This window comes from Sus scrofa, chromosome 3, assembly GCF_000003025.6.
Source record: "Sus scrofa isolate TJ Tabasco breed Duroc chromosome 3, Sscrofa11.1, whole genome shotgun sequence".
NCBI lineage: Eukaryota > Metazoa > Chordata > Mammalia > Artiodactyla > Suidae > Sus > Sus scrofa.
This window is the reverse complement of record NC_010445.4, coordinates 33,691,675-33,714,230: the sequence shown is the minus strand read 5'-3', so window position 1 is coordinate 33,714,230 and position 22,556 is coordinate 33,691,675. Positions and strand designations below refer to the sequence as shown.

The window sequence follows — 22,556 nt, the reverse complement described above, 5'->3', positions numbered from 1 at the left end:
GAAAGAGAAAGTGAAAGCTCTTGCCCACCCCTGAAATTCCCAGCGATTTTCACTCATCAGTTACCTTCTAGCTACGTTTGGGTTTGCACTCAAAGGAAAAAGTCACATATGTGGGGCCTCCACTTTATTCTGGAGAGCCCCCCACTTAAGGGAAAAAAGTTTAATTACAGTTATAATATTGTTAGGAAACAAACAGCAGGCCAGATTTGCTTCAAATGCTGCAGTTTGCTAATCTCTGATGTAATGCATCGAAGGGGGACATATGACTTGTAACAACAATGCCTTAAACACTCACTTTACACTTAGGAAGGGCTGAAAAACCGAGGCTTCAGGACCCTCACATCCACTTAGGATCAGTCATTTCATTTGTTTGCGTCTCTTATTTTTTTCCAGGATGATATACCAGATTAAACTCAAGCACTGCCTCAAGACTGCATTAGAGTCTTTTTGTCTACAAGGCACCTGACAGCTGGCAAACGGTTAAGAATATTTATACTGTCTCCTTTAACCGTACCAAAAAAAAAAAAAAAATCCTGCCAGGACTCTCTGTTCTCTCCTTCAGAGCAGTTCTAAGCTCTGAATTCTTCTCCCACTAACAACACAGATAAGCTTAATAATAGGTGTGAGGCACTGTGTTAAGTGCTTTAAAGACAGTTTCTTATTTAATCTTCTCCATAACCCTGGGAGGCAGTGTGGGGGGTCACTGCTGATTGCCTACTCGGCATCCAGTCTGCCTTTTCTTGAAATCCGGAAAGGCATGTAGCACAAGTGACTGAAGGCCAGCCAATCCCATCCCCAGCCCCAGGACTGGGCTCTGATTGGTCTAAACTTGATAATCCCATTTCATTGCCTGTGATTGGCTCAGGTTTCCAGGCCCAAGCCAATCAGCTTTAGGCATTCCCCAGTGAATGGGTTCTCAGTCCAAGGGTGGGTATGACACCTAAATTTGACTGACTAGGCTGAAAGAAAGAAGTTATCCCATGATCAAGAGGTGCCTCTCTAGTGCTCATTGGATGTGACCAAAAAGGCAAACGACTTCAATTACCATGAGAAGCCAGAGACATCAAATAACCACAAAAGAAACTCAACCACAGCCTGAAGCTGAATCCCAGATAGAAAGATGGAGAGTTTCTAGGTCCTTGATACCAGATTCAGCTTTTGGATTAACCATTCCTGAAGGCCACACTGGGCTTCTGGCTTTTTTTTCCTTTTTTTTCCTTTTTTTTTTTTTTTTGCTTTTTTAGGGCCCCACCCAAGGCATATGGAGGTTCCCAGGCTAGGGGTCTAATCAGAGCTACAACAGCTAGCCTATGCCACAGCCACAGCCAGATCTGAGCCTCGTCTGAGACCTACACCACAGCTCACGGCAACGCCAGATCCTTAACCCACTGAGCGAGGCCAGGGATCGAACCAGAAACCTCATGGTTCCTAGTGGGATCTATTTCTGCTGCGCCACGATGAGAACTCTATCTCTGGCATTTTTGCTATTCAAGATGATATATTTCCTTATGGTTGACATAAATTTCCATTCCTTACAGCTCAAAGATCTCTGTGATGCATGTAGATGTTTACCTTCATTTTACATTTGAGAGGACTGAATTCAGAGATGTTATGTAATGCAAATGAGTCGCTCAGCTAGTAAGTGGCAGGTGTGGGTCTGTCTCACTTCCCATGCCTTTAATCACACCGGTGTGAGGATTAGCTGGTGCCCCCATGCCCAGTTGGCCCCTTTTCTGTAATGCAAGTAAAGACAACAACAGCAATAATAATGGTAGTTAATACTCGTCGAATGTGTACTATTATATGCCCGGTACTGTTCAAAGTAATTCACCGGCATTCATTCTTGTAATAAGTTACCACTGTCCCCATTTAACAGATGAGGAAACTGAGGCACAGGGGCTTAAGCAACTTGTCCAAGGTCACATAACAAAGTTCCAAATGTAAATGCTCCTACCCACTATACTAAACAGAAAACATGCATTTCTGTACTGACTTCAGTTGGCTGAGCCTAGAAACTTGTTGCCATAGACCCCGCCACATTCTAACATCTTAGGTTGCTTCACTTATTGGCAAAATCAGCCTAGTTCCTTTAGGTATTAGAGCTCCCAAACCTTGGGGCATAGCAGGGAGGTGAAAAAGAATGGGCATGATTTTTTTGTGTCCATTTCTTTCCTGGCTTATTTTTCTTGCTGGCTAACTTTTTCCAGTTTGCTTTTGCATCTGCACTGCCACCCACTACCTTATGTTACGACTTTAAATGAATTGCATTCTTGGAACATTCACCTCCTGTCTGAAGCTCAGGAAACCCAGCTGGCAAGGGGTTCATCTCCTAATTGTTTCTTCTTGCACATCATTAACTTAGGAGCTAAAACCCATCCCAAGCCTACTGCCAATGTCTAAAGGATGCCCACCACAGACCCACCACTGCTGCAAGTGCTTAACACACTCTACTGGCAACAACCCTTGAGGATTGAAAAACACTGAGGCACAGAGAGATTAAGTTAATTTGCCAAGGTCACACAGCAATATGAAACAGACCAAAGATTTGAATATGAAAAGTCTGGCTCCTCACTCCTTGTGGTGGACCCAGGCCTTACAGCTTCTTAGGGGAAGAATGGTAATCTGTTTGGTATTAAGGCATTTTCAAGATATTAGTTGAAGTGTGCCAGCCCCCTGCAGGGCCAATCCTGTGTTCGCTGAAGATTGAGTGAGGACTTCTATTACTCAGATCTGATCCTTCCCAACCTGGTTCTGTGTGCTCAGCCTGGTCTCCTCAATATAAAATGCTCTTTGCAGGCTTTCTCCGTGTCTCTTTCATTCCTCCAGAGCTGGGCTGTCCAACATAGAAGCTGCCAGTCACATGTGGCTACTAAGCCCTTAAAACGCGGTCAGTCCAAACCAAGATGTGCCATAAGCACCAAACACACATCAGATTTCTAAGACAGCATTTTCTTAAAAAGCAAAATATCTCAGCAATTTTTTTTTTTTTTTTTTTTTTTGGTTTTTAGGGCCACACCCGCATCATATGGAGGTTCCCAGGCTAGGAGTCAAATTGGAGCTGTAGCTGCAAGGCCTACACCACAGCTCATGGCAACACCAGATCCGAACTGCATCTGCTACCTACACCACAGCTCATGGCAACGCCAGATCCTTAATCCACTGACCGAGGCCAGGGATCAAACCCGAGCCCTCATGGATGCTAGTCAGATTTGTTAACCACTGCGCCAGGATGGGAACTCCCAGCAATATATATTTTTTTAAATTTTCATCTGTTTCATTTGAAAATCTAGCTACTAGAAAATTAGAAACCACATATACGGCTTACATTATGTTTCTTTTTTTGTTTGTTTGTTTTTTGTCTTTTTGCCTTTTCTTGGGCCGCTCCCGCGGCATATGGAGGTTCCCAGGCTAGGGGTCGAATTGGAGCTGTAGCCGCCGGCCTACGCCAGAGCCACAGCAACGCGGGACCCGAGCCACGTCTGCAACCTACACCACAGCTCACGGCAACGCCGGATTGTTAACCCACTGAGCAACGGCAGGGATTGAACCCGCAACCTCATGGTTCCTAGTCGGATTCGTTAACCACTGCGCCACCACGGGAACTCCACATTATGTTTCTATTGGGTTTAAATGGCATCTTTCTAATGCCCTCTCCTCAGGAAGTCTTCCTGAACCACCCCACACAGAGTCAGCCCTCTTCCCTTATCTGGGTTCTAGCCATAGGTATTTATTTCTCTGTCACCTAAAAGTCTGAAAGCGAGCAGTGCTGGGCCAGGATGGGCCTCATGATGCCTGGAACCCAGGCTCCTTCCACCTCGTTGCTCTCCTGAGCATGACCTTTATTATTTTTATTACATGGTTAAAACTGGTCTCCAGCATTCTCCCATCTGCCCTCTCAGGAAACTTCCTGTAAAGTGCACACAGCACTTCAGCTTCCATCCCACTGACCAGGATTGGGTCACATGGCCATGTCTGCTGCAAGGGAGCCTGGGAGGTGCTGCATGGCTGCGTGGTGTGCCCAGCTATGAATTGGGTGGTGGGGGGAATGTGTTTCTGACTTTTAAAAAAAGACGAGATGTGGGAGGACAATTGGTCATCCGTATTCCATCTCCAATAAGCAGCCTCCTCTTTATCTCCCAGAGCAGGTCATAATCTCTTTAGTTGCTTATCTGTTTATTAACCTTGGGGACATGCTCCCTTCTTTGAATATAAACTGAGAGGGCAAAGACTTGGACATCTTTTCAGTTCGGCACCCCACTATCTGATGAACGGCCTGACACAAACTAGGCAGGTTGTAAATGTCTGTGTAATAGATCAATGTTTTTTAGAGGCGAATCATTTTAAACAAAGCCATCGTGCAGGTAACGAGGTTTGTAGCATCTTTTTCCCATCACAAAGTCAGGGTATTAAACGAGATAGTTTTCCAGGTCATTGCTGGGGGTGGCTGGGCTGGCAGCCCCACTAACTTCCTTTTGATACTAAATCAGAGGATGACTCAGATGGGCTCTTTCCAAAGAGAATGAACCCTTTGGGTGGGTAGGGTCCTCAACAGACTTAGACTCCTCTTATAATGTTCCTTGGAATTAATATGATAACCTCCCAAGACTCCAAGCAGTACTACCAAATCCATCTCAATAAACGACACTTAGCTCCTTTCCAAAAACCTCCCAAAAAGAAAAACAAAAGCAAAAACCTCCCAGTGTTGTCATCTATTTGATTCCATCCAAATTCCCATGACCACGACTGTCGTTCAAGGATTTTTCTTTTTCTTTTTCTTTTTTCTTTTTGGGTCCTTACCTGCAGCATAGGGATGTTCCTGACTAGGGACTAAATCGGAATTGCGGCTGCCGGCTGCAGATCCGAGCCACATCTGTGACCTACACCACAGCTCACTGCAACACCAGATCCTTAACTCACTGAGCGAGGCCAGGGATCGAACCTGCTTCCTCATGGATACTAGTCAGGTTCCTAAACCGTTGAGCCACAACGATAACTCCCATATAATTCCTTTAGCTGTATTTACTCTTCCATCTGGCTAGGCTGGTCTTATGGTCATGCCCATTCTTGCCAATATCAGCAAGGATCACCAGGATAATAAAATAACATTTTTTTTTTTTAAGAGCCATACCTGCAGCATATGGAAATTCCCAGGCTAGGGGTCAAATCAGAGATGCAGGTTCTGGCCTATGCCCCAGCCATAGCAACTCGGGATCCAAGTTGCATCTGAGACCTACCCACAGCTCACAGAAACCTTAACCCTCTGAGTGAGGCCAGGGATCGAACCTGCATCCTCATGGATACTAGCCGGAGCTGTTTCCACTGAGTGGCAACAGGAATTGCAGATTTTCTTAGTTTTACCTAAAGTCCTTTTCCTGTTGCAAGATCCGATCCACAACAGCACATTACATTTTTTTGTCGTATCTTCTTAGGCTTCTCTTGGCTGTGACAATTTCTAAGACTTTCCTTGTTTTTGATGACAGTTTTGAGGAAAGTGATCAGGTATTTGCATAATGTCCCTCAGGTGGATTTTGTCTGATGTGTGTTACCACTGAGCCATGACCAGAACTCCAAAATAACACACAATGATCAAGACTTACTCTATGCCCTTATTCTGTCAGGGTCACATTATAACTTTTGTGGGACCTTCAAATCTGACCCAAACTGGCAAATGTTGCTATTCCCCAAGAGGGACTGGGGGGTGGTTGGGATGTTCCCAGTAGGAACATCTGTAGCAGGAACCATCAAATTGTATTCAGTATGCTAAGTCTGACATTCCAAGTAATTTTTGGAAATTTTATGATTTCTGATACATTAAAACTTGGGGGTGTCATTCCCGCCATGGCTCAGCAGAAACGAATCTGACTACCATCCATGAGGACGAAGGTTCGATCCCTGGCCTCGCTCAGTGGGTTGGGGATCTGGCGTTGCTGTGAGCTGTGGTGTAGGCTGGCAGCTGCAGCTCTGATTTGACCCCTAGCCTGGGAACTTCCATATGCCATGGGTGCACAGCCTAAAAAGACAAAAACAAACAAACAACAACTTTGGGGGGAAGGGATCCCAAATTATTTCAAACTGGGTGCACTAAGCAAGTTTCACTTATATTAGGTCTATGCTGGCATTTCAAATTCGCAAAAATCAAACAGTACTGGAGTTCCCAATGTGGCTCAGCAGGTTGTGAACCTGACAGAGTGTCTGTAAAGATGTGAGTTCAATCCATGGCCTCCCTCAGTGGGTTAAGGATCCCGAGTTGCTGTGGCTTTGGTGTAGGCCAGCAGCTACAGCTCCAATTAGACCCCTAGCCTGGGAACCTCCATATGCCTTGGGTCGGGCCATAAAAAGACATAAGACAAACAAAGAAAGAAAGAAAGAAAGAAGGAAAGAAAGAAAGAAAGAAAGAAAGAAAGAAAGAAAGAAAGAAAGAAAGAAAGAAAGAAAACAAACAAAAAAAATCAAACAGTACTATATTGTTATACCCATCGAGCTTACGCTCAAGACTGTCCAATTCTGGAGCTCAAGATCTCATCCACTGTCATGCTGCTTCTCTGTGAGCCTTCCCGAATCTTTCACCCTAAACAGGCAGGCAAACCCTGGTTCTCTCCTCTGTGTCCTGTGGTGACATCCCAGCTTGAATGTCACCTCCTCCATACTGCCCTTCCAGTCACCCCACAGACGTCTCCCATTCTCTGCTCTCCTCCTATTGCAGGACGGGTTACTCATGGTTCTCCTCCCGCAACCCACCCGTTAGTTAGCATCCCCATGCTCCCTGCACCTTCTGAGCCAGCCCTTCCTTCCTTATTCTTCCTCTTTGTGGACTTGCTCCTCCCTCCCACTCCCAGTTTGCATCGAAGCATATAGTGGGTGTTCCCATCGTGGCTCAAGGGTGACAAACCGACTAGTATCCATGAGGTTGCAGGTTCGAGGCCTGGGCTCACTCCGTCGGTTAAGGATCTGGCATTGCTGTGAGCCGTGGTGTAGATCACAGACCCAGCTCGGATCCTGCTTGCTGTGGCTGTGGTGTAGGTTGGCAGCTGAAGCTCTGACTCGACCCTTAGCCTGGGAACTTCCATATGTCATGGTACAGCCTGAATAGGACAAAAAACAAACAAGAAATAGCAGCAGCTAACTTTTCGAGGGTTTTGCTTGTGTTAGCAATGCCCTCAGGAAAGGAAGATCATGATAACCTCATTTTGCCCATAAGGGAACTAGAGTCCCCAGAGGTTAAGTGGCTCGTCCCTGACCACACAGGTGGTAAGTGGCAGAGCTGGGAGAAACCACATACTACCCAGCTCTAGAGCCTGCAACTTACCACCTAACAACCTTTAAAACTGCAGAGCATAGGTGAGGATTTTTTAAAAGACCCAACCATTATAAAAGTGTCTAAAGTAGAAGTGAAAGGAGATTTTTTTTTTGTCACTCAGCTGTTTAAAGATCTGGCAATATCATTGCAGCAGCTAAGGTTGCTGCTGTGGCACGGGTTTGATCCCTGATCCCTGGCCCACAGGGAACTTCCACATAGCTCAGGAAAAAAAAAAAGAAAAAAGAACGTTAGAGACTAAAGCCATCTGCCAGCTGAGAGAGCTAAGAGTGTAACGCAGGATCCTGAATGGGAGCCAAGAAGGACATTATTGGGATAAGTGGGCAATTTGCACGTGGACTATATATCAGAAAATACTATAATGTTATTATTATTATTATTATTTGGTCTTTTAGGGCCACACCCGCAGCATATGGAGGTTCCTAGCATAGGGGTCGAGTAGGAGCTGCAGCTGCCCGCCTTCACCACAGCCACAGCAACATCGGATCCTTAACCCACTGAGCGAGGAGAGGGATCGAACCCACGTCCTCAGGGATACTAGTCGGGTTTGTTACCGCTAGGCCCCGACAGGAACCCCTATGATGTCAGTGTGAGATTTCTTTTTCACAGGGGACATACAGTTGATGCACAGCATTGTGTTAGTTTCGGTGTACTACACAATGACCTGACATTTGCATACATCACGAAACGATCCCTGCAAGAAGTCTAGTAACCATCTGTCCCCATACAACTTTACTAGGATATTACAGATCACATCCCTCATACTGTGCATTATGTCCCCGTGCCTTATATACGACGTAACCGCACATGTTATATTTTTGTACCTTTTAACCCCCTTTACCTACTTTGCCTGTCTCCCACCCCCTTCCTTTTGGCAACTATCCTCTGTTCTCTGTATCTATGAGTATGTTTTGTTTTGTTTTTGGCTTTTTGTGGGCCGCACCTGTGCCATACGGAGGTTCCCAGGCTAGGGATTGAATCGGAGCTGTAGCCACCAGCCTATGCCAGAGCCACAGCAACGTGGGATCCGAGCCGCGTCTGCGACCTGCACCACAGCTCACGGCAACGCCAGATCCTTAACCCACTGAGTGAGGCCAGGGACCGAACCCGAAACCTCATGGTTCCTAGTCGGATTCGTTAACCACTGAGCCACAATGGGAGCTCCTCATTTTCTTTTGTTTGTTGGCTTGCTTTGTTTTTTAGATACCATGTATAAGTGAGATCATTTCGCAATTTTCTTTCTCTTTCTGACTTTTTTTTTTTTTTTTTTTTCAGGGCCGCACCCACAGCATATGGAAGTTCCCAGGCTAGGGGGCTAATCGGAGCTACAGCTGCCGGCCTGCACCACAGCCACAACAACACCAGATCCAAGCCAGATCTGCCACCTACACCACAGCTCATGGCAACGCTAGATCCTTAACCCACTGAGCAAGGCCAGGGATCAAACCTGCATCCTCATGGATGCTAGTCAGATTTGTTAACTGCTGAGCCATGATGGGATTTCCTTCAATTTCTTTAATAAGGTAACTGCACTGTAGGATGTAGGATAACATTGCTGTTGTTAGCAGGTACATACTGAAGTACTTAGAAGTGAAGAGTCTGATGAGAGTAAGTAACTGGCAGATGACAGGAGTGAGGAATACACGCCCAGAGACAGACAACAGACAGTGAGAGATATAGACAGATAAATAGATACAGAAATAGAAGAGTTACAGAGCTAAAGAAAATGTAGTAAAAATAATTTTTAAGAACAGGAGTGGAAGAATTGGCCCACACAACTGAAAAGGAACACACTAGCCTTAGGCATGTTTAAATGCTCTTGTTCATATGATGTGTCAGGAATCTGTCTCTCTCCCCCTCTCGCCTTTGCTTTCCTCCGTTTGGTCCTTCAAGCTCAAATCTTCCAAGCTTAGCAACACAGACAACATCTCTTTTCAGGGCTCAGGCTCACTGGACGCACTTGGGTCACATGTCCACCTCTGAACCAGGTCGAACCAGAATGGGATCCTCTGATTGGTTGAGCTGGGTCATGTGCCCACCCCAGGAATCCAGGAAGAGGATCAGCCCCACATAAACCACATGGGCTAAGAATGAAGGGGTGGTCATTACCCAAAGGAAATTTGGAAAAGCGTAACTCGAAGAAAGGAGAATCAGGGCCGGACAGGTAAAAACACACATATTTGCTACACATAATTTTTTATAACTGTCTATACTTTATATTCTTTTTTTGGAATTAGCATTTTTCATTCCTCAAAATATCATGGACACTTATATCTCAATAAAGCTGGACCAAAAAAATATCATGGACAAAAACAAAGTCCCTGGACAACAGAGAAATCTGATAGACGTTAGGTCATCTAGGTCATCTTCAGGGTCAGCAGTCATGCTGATGATACACATCCTTGATGTGATGTGATGAGAAAGTCACTTCATGTGTGGTCCTCCTCCCCGAATCCATCACCCGAGGCGCATCACGAGAGGAACATCAGGCAAAATCCACTCGAGGGACATTCTCCAAATACCTGACCATGGCTTCTCAAAACTGTCATCAAAAACAATCAAAGTCTGGAGTTCCTGTCGTGGCCCAGCAGAAACGAATCTGACTAGGATCCATGAGGATGCAAGTTTGATCCTTGGCCTCGCTCAGTGGATTAAGGATCCGGCGTTGCCATGAGCTGTGGTGTAGGTCGCAGACATGGCTCAGATCCCGCGTTGCTGTGGCTATGGTGTAGGCTGGCTGCTACAGCACGGATTCAACTCCTAGCCTGGGAACCTCCATATGCCTAGGGTGCACCCATAAAAGGCAAAAAACAAACAAAAAACAAACAAACAAGGAATGTCTGAGAAACTGTCACAGCCAAGAGGAGCCTAAGACATGACAAATGAATGTAATGTGCTACTGTGAGTGGGATGTTGCAACAAGAAAAGGATATTAGGTAAAAGCTAAGAAAATCTGCATTGTAAATCAACTACACTCCAATGTGAAATAAAAATTAAAAAAGAAAATCTGAATAAAGTACGGATTTTAGTAATAACGTGTCAATATTGTTTAATTGTAACAAATGGACCATACTAATGTTAGATAATAATAGGAGAAACGAGTGTAGGAATATGGGAACTCTCTGTACAATGTTTGCAAATGTTCTACATATCTAAATAAATTTTATTAAGTATACATGTCATGGAGTTCCCGTCGTGACTCAGTGGCTAACAAATCCGACTAGGAACCATGAGGTTGTAGGTTCGATCCCTGGCCTTGCTCAGTGGGTTAAGGATCCAGCGTTGCCGTGAGCTGTAGTGTAGGTTGCAGACGCGGCTCGGATCCCACATTGCTGTGGCTCTGGCATAGGCCAGCGGCTACAGGTCTGATTCAGCCCCTAGCCTGTGAACCTCTGTAAGCTGCAGGAGTGGCCCAAGAAATGGTAAAAAGACAAAAAAAAAAAAAAAAGAATATATGTCGTGGACAGATTGTGCCATGTCCTTTTTTTAATGATTGCATGATATTCCTTAGTCTGGCTGATCCACCATTTTTGCTGGTTTCCTTTTTATTTTTCTCTTTTTAAGGCTGCCCCTGTGCCATTTGGAGGTTCCCAGGCTAGGAGTGGAATCAGAGCTGCAGCTGAAGCCCATGCCACAGCCATAGCAACGCAGGATCCAAGCCACATCCAAGACCTACACCACAGCTTGTGGCAACACTGGATCCTTAACCCACTGAGTGAGACCAGGGATGCAACCCGCATCCTCGTGGATGCTACATCAGGTTCTTAACCCACTGAGCCATAACGGAACTCCTTCAATAGAGTATTTTTATTTATTTATTTATTTTGTCTTTTTGCCATTTCTTGGGCCACTGCCTCGGCATATGGAGGTTCCCAGGCTAGGGGTCCAATCGGAGCTGTGGCCGCTGGCCTACGCCAGAGCCACAGCAACGCGGGATCCGAGCCGCCTCTGCAACCTACACCACAGCTCACGGCAACGCCGGATCATTAACCCACTGAGCAAGGGCAGGGACCGAACCCACAACCTCATGGTTCCTAGTCGGATTTGTTAACCACTGCGCCACGAAGGGAACTCTGTATAGAGTATTTTTAAATTATGGTATGTACTTTGTCTTTTCAGGCATAACGCTACTGCACACAATACACTACTGAAGAGTGTATACCTAACTTTTTATTTTTTTGTCTTTTTAGGGCCACACCTTGAACCTACATCTGTCCTCATGGATCCAGGTCAGATTCCTTTCTGCTGAGCCATGACGGGAACTCCTGAATACATAACCTTTATATGCACGGGGGAATCCAAACCATTCATGTGACTTGCTTTACTGCAACACTGACTTTACTGGGGTGGCTTGGAACTGAACCACGATCCCCCTGAGGTCTGCCTGTTGTCTCATTGCTTCCTGGTTGAGTTCTATGCCTTGCCTTCTTCACAGCTCCACTGTAATGATTACCTATTGTATTCATTTCCTGCGGCTGCTATAACCAATTATAAAAAGCTCTGTGGCTTAAAACAATAGAAATGTATTCTCTCACAGTTCTCGAACCCAGCAGGCCCGTGTTGCCTCAGGGTGTTCTTGGAGTCTGTTCCTTACCTCTTCCAGCTTCTACGACTTCCATCGTGGTATTTCCGGGCTTGGGGCTGCATCAGTGCAATGTCTGCCTCTGTCTTCACACGGCTGCGCCTTCTCATTCCTGTCTCTGTGCGTCTCTTATAAGGACATGGGCATTGAATTTGGGGCTCGCTTGGATAATCCATGAAGATCTCATCTCAAGATCCTTAACTTCATGACACCTGGAAAGACCCTATTTCCAAATAAGGCTGCATTAGCCAGCTCTAGAAATTAGGATGCAAACCTATCTTTTTTTTTTTTTTTTTTTTTTTGCTTTTTTTGCTTTTAAGCCCGAACTCGCGGCATATGGAGGTTCCCAGGCTAGGGGCTGAAATGGAGCTACAGCTGCCGGCCTACACCACAGTCACAGCAATGCAGGATCTGAGCCATGTCTGTGACCTATACAACAGTGTAGGATCCTTAACCCACTGAGCGAGGCCAGGGATCACACCCGCCACCTCATGGTTCCTTAGTTGGATTCGTTTCTGCTGCGCCACGAGGGGAACTCCGTGAACCTATCTTTTGGGACGCCACCATTTAACTCATTATACCTCCTCTATCATAGTTGTTGCTTCTCTTTTCTTTTTTTCTTTTTCTTTTTTTTTTTGCTTTTTTAGGCTGCACCCGCAACGTATGGAAGTTCCCAAGCTCGGGGTCGAATGGGAGCTATAGTTACCAGCCTACGCCACAGCCACAGCAACAGCAATGCAGGATCTCACTGGCAGGGCTGGATCCTTAACCCACTGAACCAGGCCAGGGATCAAACCTGCGTCTTCACGGATACTAGGCCAGTTGGTAATGCTGAGCCACAGCAGGAACTCTTATGCTGCAGCTTTAAAGCTGATCCTTTAACCCACTGCCCAGCCAGGAATCAAACCTGTGTCCTAGGCTACAGAGATGCCACTGATCCCCCTGTATCACTGTGGGAAGGCCATCAAGCCACTGCCTAATGGTATCTACTGTGAGCTGAGGCCCTGCTGTGACGGGTGCTAGGGAGCCATTAGTTCATATCATTCTTCTGAATTTCACTTCCAATTTCTTCTTTTTTTTTTCCTCTCCCTTTTCCACACCCAAGGCATATGGAAGTTCCTGGGCCGTGACCTTTTCTCACAGCTGCAGCAACATAGGATCCTTAACCCACGGCGGCAGCGGCGGAGGAGGAGGGGGCGGCGGAAGGGGGGGGAACAGAACGCTAATCCTCACGGGTACTAAGCCGTTTGGTAACCCGCTGAGCCACGAGGGGAACTCTCCCACGTCCACTTTCTTTCTTTCTTTCTTTTTTTTTCTTTTTTTGGTCTTTTTTGCAATTTCTTGGGCTGTACAGGTAGGGGTCTAATCGGAGCGGCAGCCGCTGGCCTACACCACAACCACAGCAACGCGGGATTCGAGCAGCGTCTGCGACCTCCACCACAGCTCACAGCAACGCCGGGTCCTTAACCCACTGAGCAAGGCCGGGGATCCAACCTGCAACCTCATGGTTCCCAGTCGGATTCGTTAGCCACTGAGCCACGACGGGAACTCCCCACCTCCACTTTCAAAATGAGGAAACTGAGCCCCTGAGAGGGAAGGTACCTAGAGCTGCTGGTAGATGGGGGAGCTGGGTTTGAACCCAAGTCTGTTCCAAGGGCCCCAGGCCCTTCACACTTCCCAGTGCCGCCTCGCCCCAAGGCCCCTTGGGTTCCGCTCAGAAGCCTGGCTGGGCCCCAGTGGCGGCCCCGCCGCCCCGCCGTGTTGGTTTAAGCAAACGCCCGCGAGGCTCCCGCACTGTCCCTCGTTCGGCCTCGGAGAAGCAGGATTACTTACAGTAAATGAAAACCAAGGCTTGTACAGGAAGCAGCCGGATCCATTACGGGTTATTCTAGCCTGTAATGTACCTGTGTGCTCTCAGACACAGCCGGACTGTCTGGAGAGGGGCTGGGAGGGTTTCAAGCTGCCCTGTGGCTGCTCCTTGGGGGGTCAAGGCTCAGGGGTGCAGAACTGAGGAGGAGGGTGGGGGCAAAGGTCCCCCTGAAGGTGTTCTGCTGGGACTCCTGGCACTGCCCCCCCGGGCTGTGGTCAGCGCGGCTGGATCGGACGCCAGCAGAAGCTCAGAGGCTGGAGGGGGGTGAGGGTGTTACCTGCAGTCCTGGGGCTTTGGAGAGGCTGCTGTTCGTGCCCAGGCCGGGCGCGGGGGGAGGGCCTTCCCGTGCGGAATAACCCCGCACTGCCCTGACCCCCGCTGCCTGGGCTGTGCCAAGGCTCGGCAGCCGCTCGGGGTCCTGGCACCCCCTAGTGGCCACGGGGAGAAAAGAGCCGCTTAGCCGCTCCGCAGAGACCGGGGAGCCGGTGTGAGAAAAATCAGGTTCTCCTGTCCTTCTGCTAACACGGAAATAAAGACAACGCAGAAGAATGGGTGACCCCAGTCAGAGGTCTCTTTTAAAAGAATCGAGGCGCTGAATAAATGCAAATGTCCGTGGTCTTAAATAAATGTGCTCCAGCCGCGTTAGCTATAAAAGGAATCTTGTTCTCTCATTGAAAAAAAAAAAAAAAAGACTGTTTTAGAACCATTTAAAGTTCACAGCAAAAACAAACAAAAAAAAAAGTTCACAGAAAAATTGAGGGGAAGGAACAAGATTTCCCACATACCCCTGTTCCGGCATCTCCCTAGCCCCCTTCACTTATCAACACCCCCAACAGAGTGGTACTTTTGTTGCTGTTGAACTTACATCAGTACATCATCGAAACCCCAAATTCATCCTTTACATTCCGGTTCAGTCTTGGTGTTGTACTTTCTATGGATCTGGACAAATGTCTAAGGCCTGTGTCCATCCTTACATTATCATACTAATTATAATTAAATTTTAATTTAGTGTCACACTGCCTTAAACACCCTCTGTGCTCTGCCTACTCATCTCCCCTTCCCTCTCTTTGATCCCTGGCAACCATTCATCTTCTTCATCTGCATAGTTTTGCCTTTTCCAGATCATACAGTTGGAACCATACAGTATTGCAGCCTTTTCAGACTGGCATCTTTTACTTGATAATAAGTATTTAAGTTTCCTCCATGTCTTTTCTCTAAATTTTTTTCTGTTTATTATTTTTTTTATTGATGTAGAGTTGATTTACAACATTATGTTAGTTTCGGGTATCCAACATAGTGATTTAATAATTGTAGAGATTATATTCCATTTAAACTTATGAATTATTAGATATATTACCTGTGCTGTACAACATATCTTTGCACCTTATTTATTTTCCTCCATATTTTTTCATTCCTTGATAACTCACTCTTTCCTTCCTTTCCTTCCTTCCTTCCTTCCTTTTTGTCATTTTAGGACCACACCGGTGGCATATGGAAGTTCCCAGGTTAAGGATGGAATTGGAGCTGTAGCTGCCAGTCTACGCCACAGCCACAGCAACACGGGATCCGAGCCATGTCTGCAACCTACACCACAGCTCACGGCAACACTGGATCCTTAACCCATTAAGCGAGGCCAGGGATCAAACTCGCGTCCTCATGGATGATAGTTGGGTTTGTTACTGCTGAGCCATGACAGGAACTCCACAGCACATATATTTTTAGCGTACATTTTGATTTTGAGTTTACACATACACACGTAAAACCATCACCATAATCAAGATAGTGAACATCTCTGTCACCCCAAAAAATTTTCCGGGGTCTCTCTGTGTTCCTCTCATTCTTTCCTTCCTCTCTACTTCCTATTTCCAAGCAGCCACTGTTAACTACGTAAGAGAGAAAGTAAAACACACAAACTGACTGCTATAGGTAGCTGTGGGCCTAAACCATCACATGCCTTTCCGTAGGCTGCTGGGGGCTGGGGATTTTTTCTAACCTAAGGACATTCCCTGTGTCCCCAAACTGGGAGCATTGCTCCTTCTGTGGCTTTTCCGAGGAACCAAAAACACTAGATTGCAGCATATGAAATTGTAGATAGTCAGCTATTTTTTGACCCACAAAAAGTCATCTTCATATGATTCAGCTTAAAATCCAACAATTCACATATCTGCTTATTCGTTTCCCCAATGGGACCTACAGAGATTCTTTCCTGAAATATTATCCCCCAGAACAAGTAAAAATGTTAAAGGTAGGAGTTCCTATAGTGGTACAGAGGAAATGAATCTGACTAGGATCCATGAGGATGCAGGTTTGATCCCTGGCCTCCTTTAGTGGGTTAAGGATTCTGTATTGCTGTGAGCTGTGGGGTAGGTTGCAGACGTGGCTTGGATCCCGCATTGCTGTGGCTCTGGCGTAGGCCAGCAGCTGCAGCTCTGATTCGATCCCTAGCCTGGGAACCTCCATATGCCGCGGGTGCGGCTCTAAAAGAAGCAGGAAAAAAAAAAAGTTAAAGGGAAAAGAGTCACCTCCCTGAGCTCTCTTATGACATAGCAGGTTATGGACCTAGCTTTGACACTGCAGCAGCTCGGGTTGCGACTGTGGCTCAGGTTCAATCCCTGGCCGGGGAACTTCTGCAAGACTAGGGCTCAGGAAAAATAAACAAAATAAAAGAGGAAGACAGGATAATTGCATCAGGAGCCAGGGACGAGACAGTCAATGAACTTGATGGTCTTGGTGCTGTACTTAAGTTTAGCTCTTTCCAGGAATACGGGGTATGACAGAGAGTACAGGCTTTTTGCTTTCACATAAAAGGAACTAAATTCAGAAGGGGAATTAGAGCTTAACCTCAGCCCAAACCTAGGAAGAAAATGGTCAAGTCTGGGTGAGCCATCGTCTCCTAAACTTCAGCTCTGAGAAAATCACATTTTGCTTTAAGTTGGAGGAGTTAACAATGGCTTTTGGTTCCAGCTGGGAAGTGTCACCATGGCAAAAGGCAATTATTAGATCAAAGGGACCATTTAATGCATCTTTAAAGGCCACTAATTTGAGGCAGAGATGGCAATCAAACCCTGCTCTCGTGACTGGTGACTGGGTTCCTCGGCCTCAAAATAAACTTGTCAGCTTTGTGCCACAGCATTAAAATATAAACAAACAAAGAATGACGTAGACACAGAAAGCTTCAGGGACTGATGAAAGTTGATTTCATGCAGGCTCTCCACAAGTCAACCAAAGACAAGGCAGCGGGAATCTTATCTTCAGAGATAGCCAGATTCAGGACCCACAGTCTCCCTTTCCCCACTGTTCCCACCCATAATTATCTCACAGCTAAGGCTTTCTTCCTTCAGGCCAGTGTTTCTCAAATGAGGCAGGGGAGGGGTGACAAACACACCCACACACCAGGCACATTTTGGCAATCTTTAGATATATTTTGGGTTGTCACAACTTGTGTGTGTGTGTGTACGTACACTATTGGTTTCTGGTGGGTAGAGGAGGGGGTGGAGGGAGAGAGAGGGTGGAGAGAGAGATAGAAAGGAGCTAGAAAAGGGAAGAGAGGAGACACGAAATGGAATAGAAGAGGGAAGAGACAGGACAGGAAAGGCACCCAGCCTCACATAGGTGCTGGATCCAGCCATACCTGAAACACTCCCCCAGAATTTTTCCATTGATGTGAATCAATTACTTCCCTGTTAGCTTAAGCCCATTTGGGATGGGTTTCACTCATTTGTAACCAAAAGGCTAGCCTAGCTAACAGAGAAGGAATGACTGCTTAAATGTAACTTCTCACATTGAATACGAAGTTTTCTGCCCTGGGTTACCATTATCTTCCATCACTCTTAAAGCCGGTGTGACATTCTGCTGCACACAAATATCTTAGGTTTAAAGTGTGATGTGGGAATGAAAAGAGAAAGTCGGGGTTCCTGTGTATGTGAGAAAGGGCATCAGGCACAGGAGACCCCAGCTCCTAAAGAAGCAGGCTGCAGCTAAACCTAAAATTTGAGGTGGCAGACCCATGTTGCCTGAGATGGGGCATTCTGATTTGGATGTTAAAAGGAAGGGATGAATCCAGAAGAGGAGAAGGGCCCCCAGCGCTCCCTGTGATGCAGAATCCACACATGCGCACACGTGCACAGGGCAGACTGGGAGCTGGTTCCGCATCTCCCTTCCCAGTTGCACAGGGCGGGCTGAGGGCGGCTAGCGGAGGAGGTGAGAGGGCGGCGCTCCATCTGCTCAGCTCCAGCCGCGGCCCCGGGGTGGGTGTAGGGGCTGGACCACTCTGAGAGTTAGAGCTGGGCGCTCACTTCGGGGAGGAGGCGGCCCCAGCAGCTGACTGCCCGCCTGCCCAGCCAAGCTGGACTTCCATTTCTCGCCTGGTGGGAGTAGAGATGGGGAAAAAAAAAAAAAAAAAAACCAACAAAAAACACCAAAAACCCCAAAACCAAACACCAGGAAGGAGAATGCTCTCAGCTCCTTTTCTTGCACATGGGATGCAGAGATGGAGGAGTAAATCGCCCCGCCTGGTTCTGTTGAGGAACTAGCCGATGAGCTGCCCTGCTTTGGCATCAGCAGCACTCCCCACCTTCAAGAAACTTCTGATGCTCATAATTAAGCAAGTGTGATGAAATCACACCCACCTGGACAGTAGGAATAAAGAATTTAGAGTCACCAGAATGTGTGCTGGGATGTAAGAGGACCATCCCACCCACTTGTTCTCAATCCTGACTGCATGTTAGAATTTACCACAGGGGCTTAAAAATAAAAAATACTGATGCCTGAGTTCCATGCTCAGGGAATCTAGGGGTGTGATTTAATGCAGAGAAGAAAACAAATGCAAACAAAAATCCGACTAAGCAAATGGAAACTTTTTGGGGGGTCTTTTTGTCTTTTTAGGGCCACACCCAAGGCATATGGAGGTTCCCAGGCTAGGGGTCCAAACGGAGCTGTAGCCACTGGCCTATGCCAGAGCCACAGCAACGCTGGACCTGAGTCTCTGCTACTTAAACACCATAGCTCATGGCAACGCTGTATCATGAACCCACTGATCAAGGCCAGGGATTGAACCCACGTCCTCATGAATGCTAGTTGGGCTTGCTAACTGCTGAGCCACAGTGGGAACTCCAGGAAATGGAAACTTTAAGCCCGTAAGCATCCTATGAGCCTCTGACCTCACAGAGTCCGGACTCTGAGCCTGGCTGTGTTTCCTAAGGTCCCTGATCTTTAATTCCCTGTAACACAGGGAGGGTGGAATAGCTACACCATCTCTGGAGACTTTGCTTGCTCTTAAATCTCCAGTTCCCTGAACTTCATGTCCCCAGAGGCTGACATCTCTCAGGTCTCCATGCTTCTACCCAGGCTGTTCCCTCAGGCAGACTCACTCCTAACCAGTCTTTAATATCCAGCTCAAATATCATTTGCTCTGAAAGCCTTTGTGTGCTCATCCAGCTCCCTCTGCCTGCAACATTCTTTCTCTTACTTGTGGCAGAGAACACTGTCACCTAATACCCATTCTCCTCTTATTCCTTTAGTATGAGATCCCTATGTGTTAACCAAGCACACAGCCACTCAGAGGAAGACTGTATTTATCATTTGGTTAAATTTTGGCTAATGATTGTGAGTTATGTGATGTGTCCAACTACTAAGTCATGGCCTTAAAGGAAAGAAGCATGCACTCTATTCTTATTTCCTGCTGTCTAGAATGTCAGTGTGGTGACAGGTGCTAAAGCAGCCATTTTGGACTATGAGGTAACAATCTGAATCCCTGACACTGAGAAGCTACTCCATCAGCCCTGGATTGAAATGACTTTTATAAATAGGAGAGGTGGAGTTCCCGTCGTGGCGCAGCAGAAACGAATCTGACTAGGAATGATGAGGTTTCGGGTTCGATCCCTGGCCTCACTCAGTGGGTTAAGGATCTGGCATTGCTGTGAGTTGTGGTATAGGTCACAGACTCTGCTCAGATCCTGTGTTGCTGTGTCTGCAGCGTAGGCCAGCCGTTGTAGCTCCGATTTGACCCTTAGCCTGGGAACTCCATATGCCGTGGGTGTGGCCCTAAAAAAGCAAAATAAATAAATAAATAAATAAATAACATAAACTTTTCTTGGTTTATCCCCTATTAGTTTGACCTTTGTTACCTCATCCACACCAATATCTTAATTAACATATCATTAGCCAACACACCCTGGCTAATACCTACTTGCTCTTCAAACTCTCTTTTATCCCCCTAAGACTGAATGCACCCCCACTTATGTCATTTCCTACATTCCTCTGTTCCTTGTACTTCCACTAAATTGGCACTGAAGCTCTAATCTGTATGACAAGGCTCCTAGTCATGTAATCCATGCTGGGCTCGCTTACAATCTATAGGTCTAATGGTTGATCAGAATCAGATCCCATTAGGCAAGACCAGCTCCTCAGGGTGCTGTGTGCATTGCCATCAGGAGGTGGTACACAATCTCCCATCGTCTCTTTTTGTCCTGTTGGAGCCACGAATGCTCATTGCTCGACTGAACCCATTAAAAGCTGCAAAGTGGCAATGTTCTGATTGGATCTATTCCTTCTCGTATTAGGTGGAATCTTCCCTTCATCAACTCTTTGGGTGCCCTGAGGTACCCTTTGGAGAAGGAAGGCGGGACAAATGCTTGTTGCTTTCCCTATTTTCTTTTTTTTGGCTGTGCCTGAGGTGTACAGAAGTTCCCAGGCCAGGCATCGAACCTGAGACACAACTGTAACCAGAGCCATAGCAGTGACAATGTTAGATCCTTAACCCATTGAGCTATCAGGAAGCTCCTGTTTCTTTCCCTTTGTTTACCAGATTTCAAAACAATGAGTTGGTTCGTTAGCATCTTCTAAAGTGAGACTTTTTTTAAAAAAGTATGATTATGAGTTTGTGGATTTAAATATATTTATTGTATTTCATCCCATACAATTTCCATTTTTAATCTTTTTTTTGGCCATGCCCATGGCATATGGAAGTTCCTGGGCTGGGGATCGAACTTGTGCCACAGCAGTGACCCAGCCACTGCCGTAACATGCCAGATCCTTAACCCACTGTGCCAAGGGAGCGCCCCGGTTATCTTTACTGATGCTCACGTATCCCCTCTTTGGTCCGTGGGAGACACCTGAACTTGACACCCGTGACCACTTGCTATGATCCTAGTGGTCTTTGGTAGCTGCCAAAATCAACTTTGTACATTTTCTGCTCCAGATCAAAACCAGCCACTTCTCCAAGAAGCCCTCTGGGCATGAGGGTTACGCAGCTTTTCTTCTTTCTTTCTTTTTTTCCCATCACAAATGTTAGCAAATGAGTCAAGCCATTCTGCATCTTCCTCACATCACCGTATATCTTGGATATTATTCCACGTAACATGCTTTCAACATGAGAAAACAAAAGCCCCGAAGATTAATTCTGCTTTATCCTCTGCTATGTCTCTCCCCTGAGGCAATGAGCACAGGGCTGATTTCAGGGTCAATTCAGGGAAGAGGAAGAGGGAGACACAAGAAGGCGGCTCAGGGTATGTAAAAGCACATAGCACATGAGGTGATCAGTTAAAAAAAAAAAAAATGCTTTTTTAAACAAGTGGCCGCACCTGTGGCATATGGAAGTTCGTGAGTCAGGAGTCAAGCCACAGCCACTGTAGAAGCAACACTGAGTAGCTGTGCTGTGAGCCACAGGGGAAGTCTCAGTGAAATGGTTAACCTCATCCTTCTTATTTGTTCTTTCCTTGTTGGAACACAGCTTTCAATTCAATAATTCTTAGGAGTATTAATGCAACGACTTGTTGGAGGGGTGAAAATGGACTGAATCAAATACGTACTTAGATTTTTTTTTTTTTTTTTTGTCTTTTTGCTGTTTCTTGGGCCGCTCCCTCGGCATATGGAGGTTCCCAGGCTAGGGGTCAAATTGGAGCTGTAGCCACCTGCCTACGCCAGAGCCACAGCAATGCGGGATCCGAGCCGCGTCTGCAGTCTACACCACAGGTCACGGCAATGCTGGATCGTTAACACACTGAGCAAGGCCAGGGATCGAACTCGCAACCTCATGGTTCCTAGTCGGATTCGTTAACCACTGCGCCACGATGGGAACTCCAGTACTTAGATTTTAATGCATATTGTTGAGAAATTCTTTCTTTGGTCTCATCTACTTCGGAGCATGCCAAGAATGCTGGCTCCTTGGGGATTTGAAGAAAACAGCTGTTTGTTCGTCTCCTGTTTTTCAGAGCCTCCCAGAGCTCTCTTTCAGGCCCTAACATCTGAGATTGCAGCGATAACGCAAATTGAGTCCTAGACTCCTAGTTCTCCATCTCCCGCCCCACCACGCCCGGCCCCCTCCCTCCTCAGCTTGTCAGCTTCTGACAGGTGTTTCCAAGACTACAGTTCAAAAAGGTAAGTTCAAGAACTCAATGCCAGGGAGACAGAGCCTTTCTTTGCATAATACAGTATTACTTAGGTTTCCGTTCCAAATGCCAAAAAGTCCCTTCTCTAACTTTTTTCCCGTCTTGATAGAGAAGAGGGTCCTGAGAAATATGGCCCTGCTTCAAGAAAAACAGTAACTCCAATGCTCAAAGGATAAGTGGGTTTGGATTTCAACCTCAGGGCTCCTACTAAGGGGGGGTGGGCACTGTGGAAAACTGGAATCCCAACCCTCCCCCCCCCCGCCTTTTCCTTTTTATGGCCTCACCCGCAGCATGTGGAAGTTCCTGGGCTAGGGCTAGGGGTCACGTCAGAGCCGCAGACCTACACTGCAACCTCGGCAACACCAGATCCAAGCCACATCTGTGACCTACGCCACAGCTCGT

At 46.6% G+C, this 22,556-nt stretch overlaps 1 long non-coding RNA gene across 1 annotated transcript; it reads right to left on the bottom strand.

The window, feature by feature from the left end:
* On the bottom strand, positions 9,525 to 14,169 carry LOC102164365. The gene is made up of 3 exons (XR_298187.3): positions 14,045 to 14,169; positions 11,910 to 12,120; positions 9,525 to 9,857 (listed from the first exon to the last, which is right to left on the bottom strand). It is a non-coding gene; the product is annotated as an uncharacterized LOC102164365 (long non-coding RNA).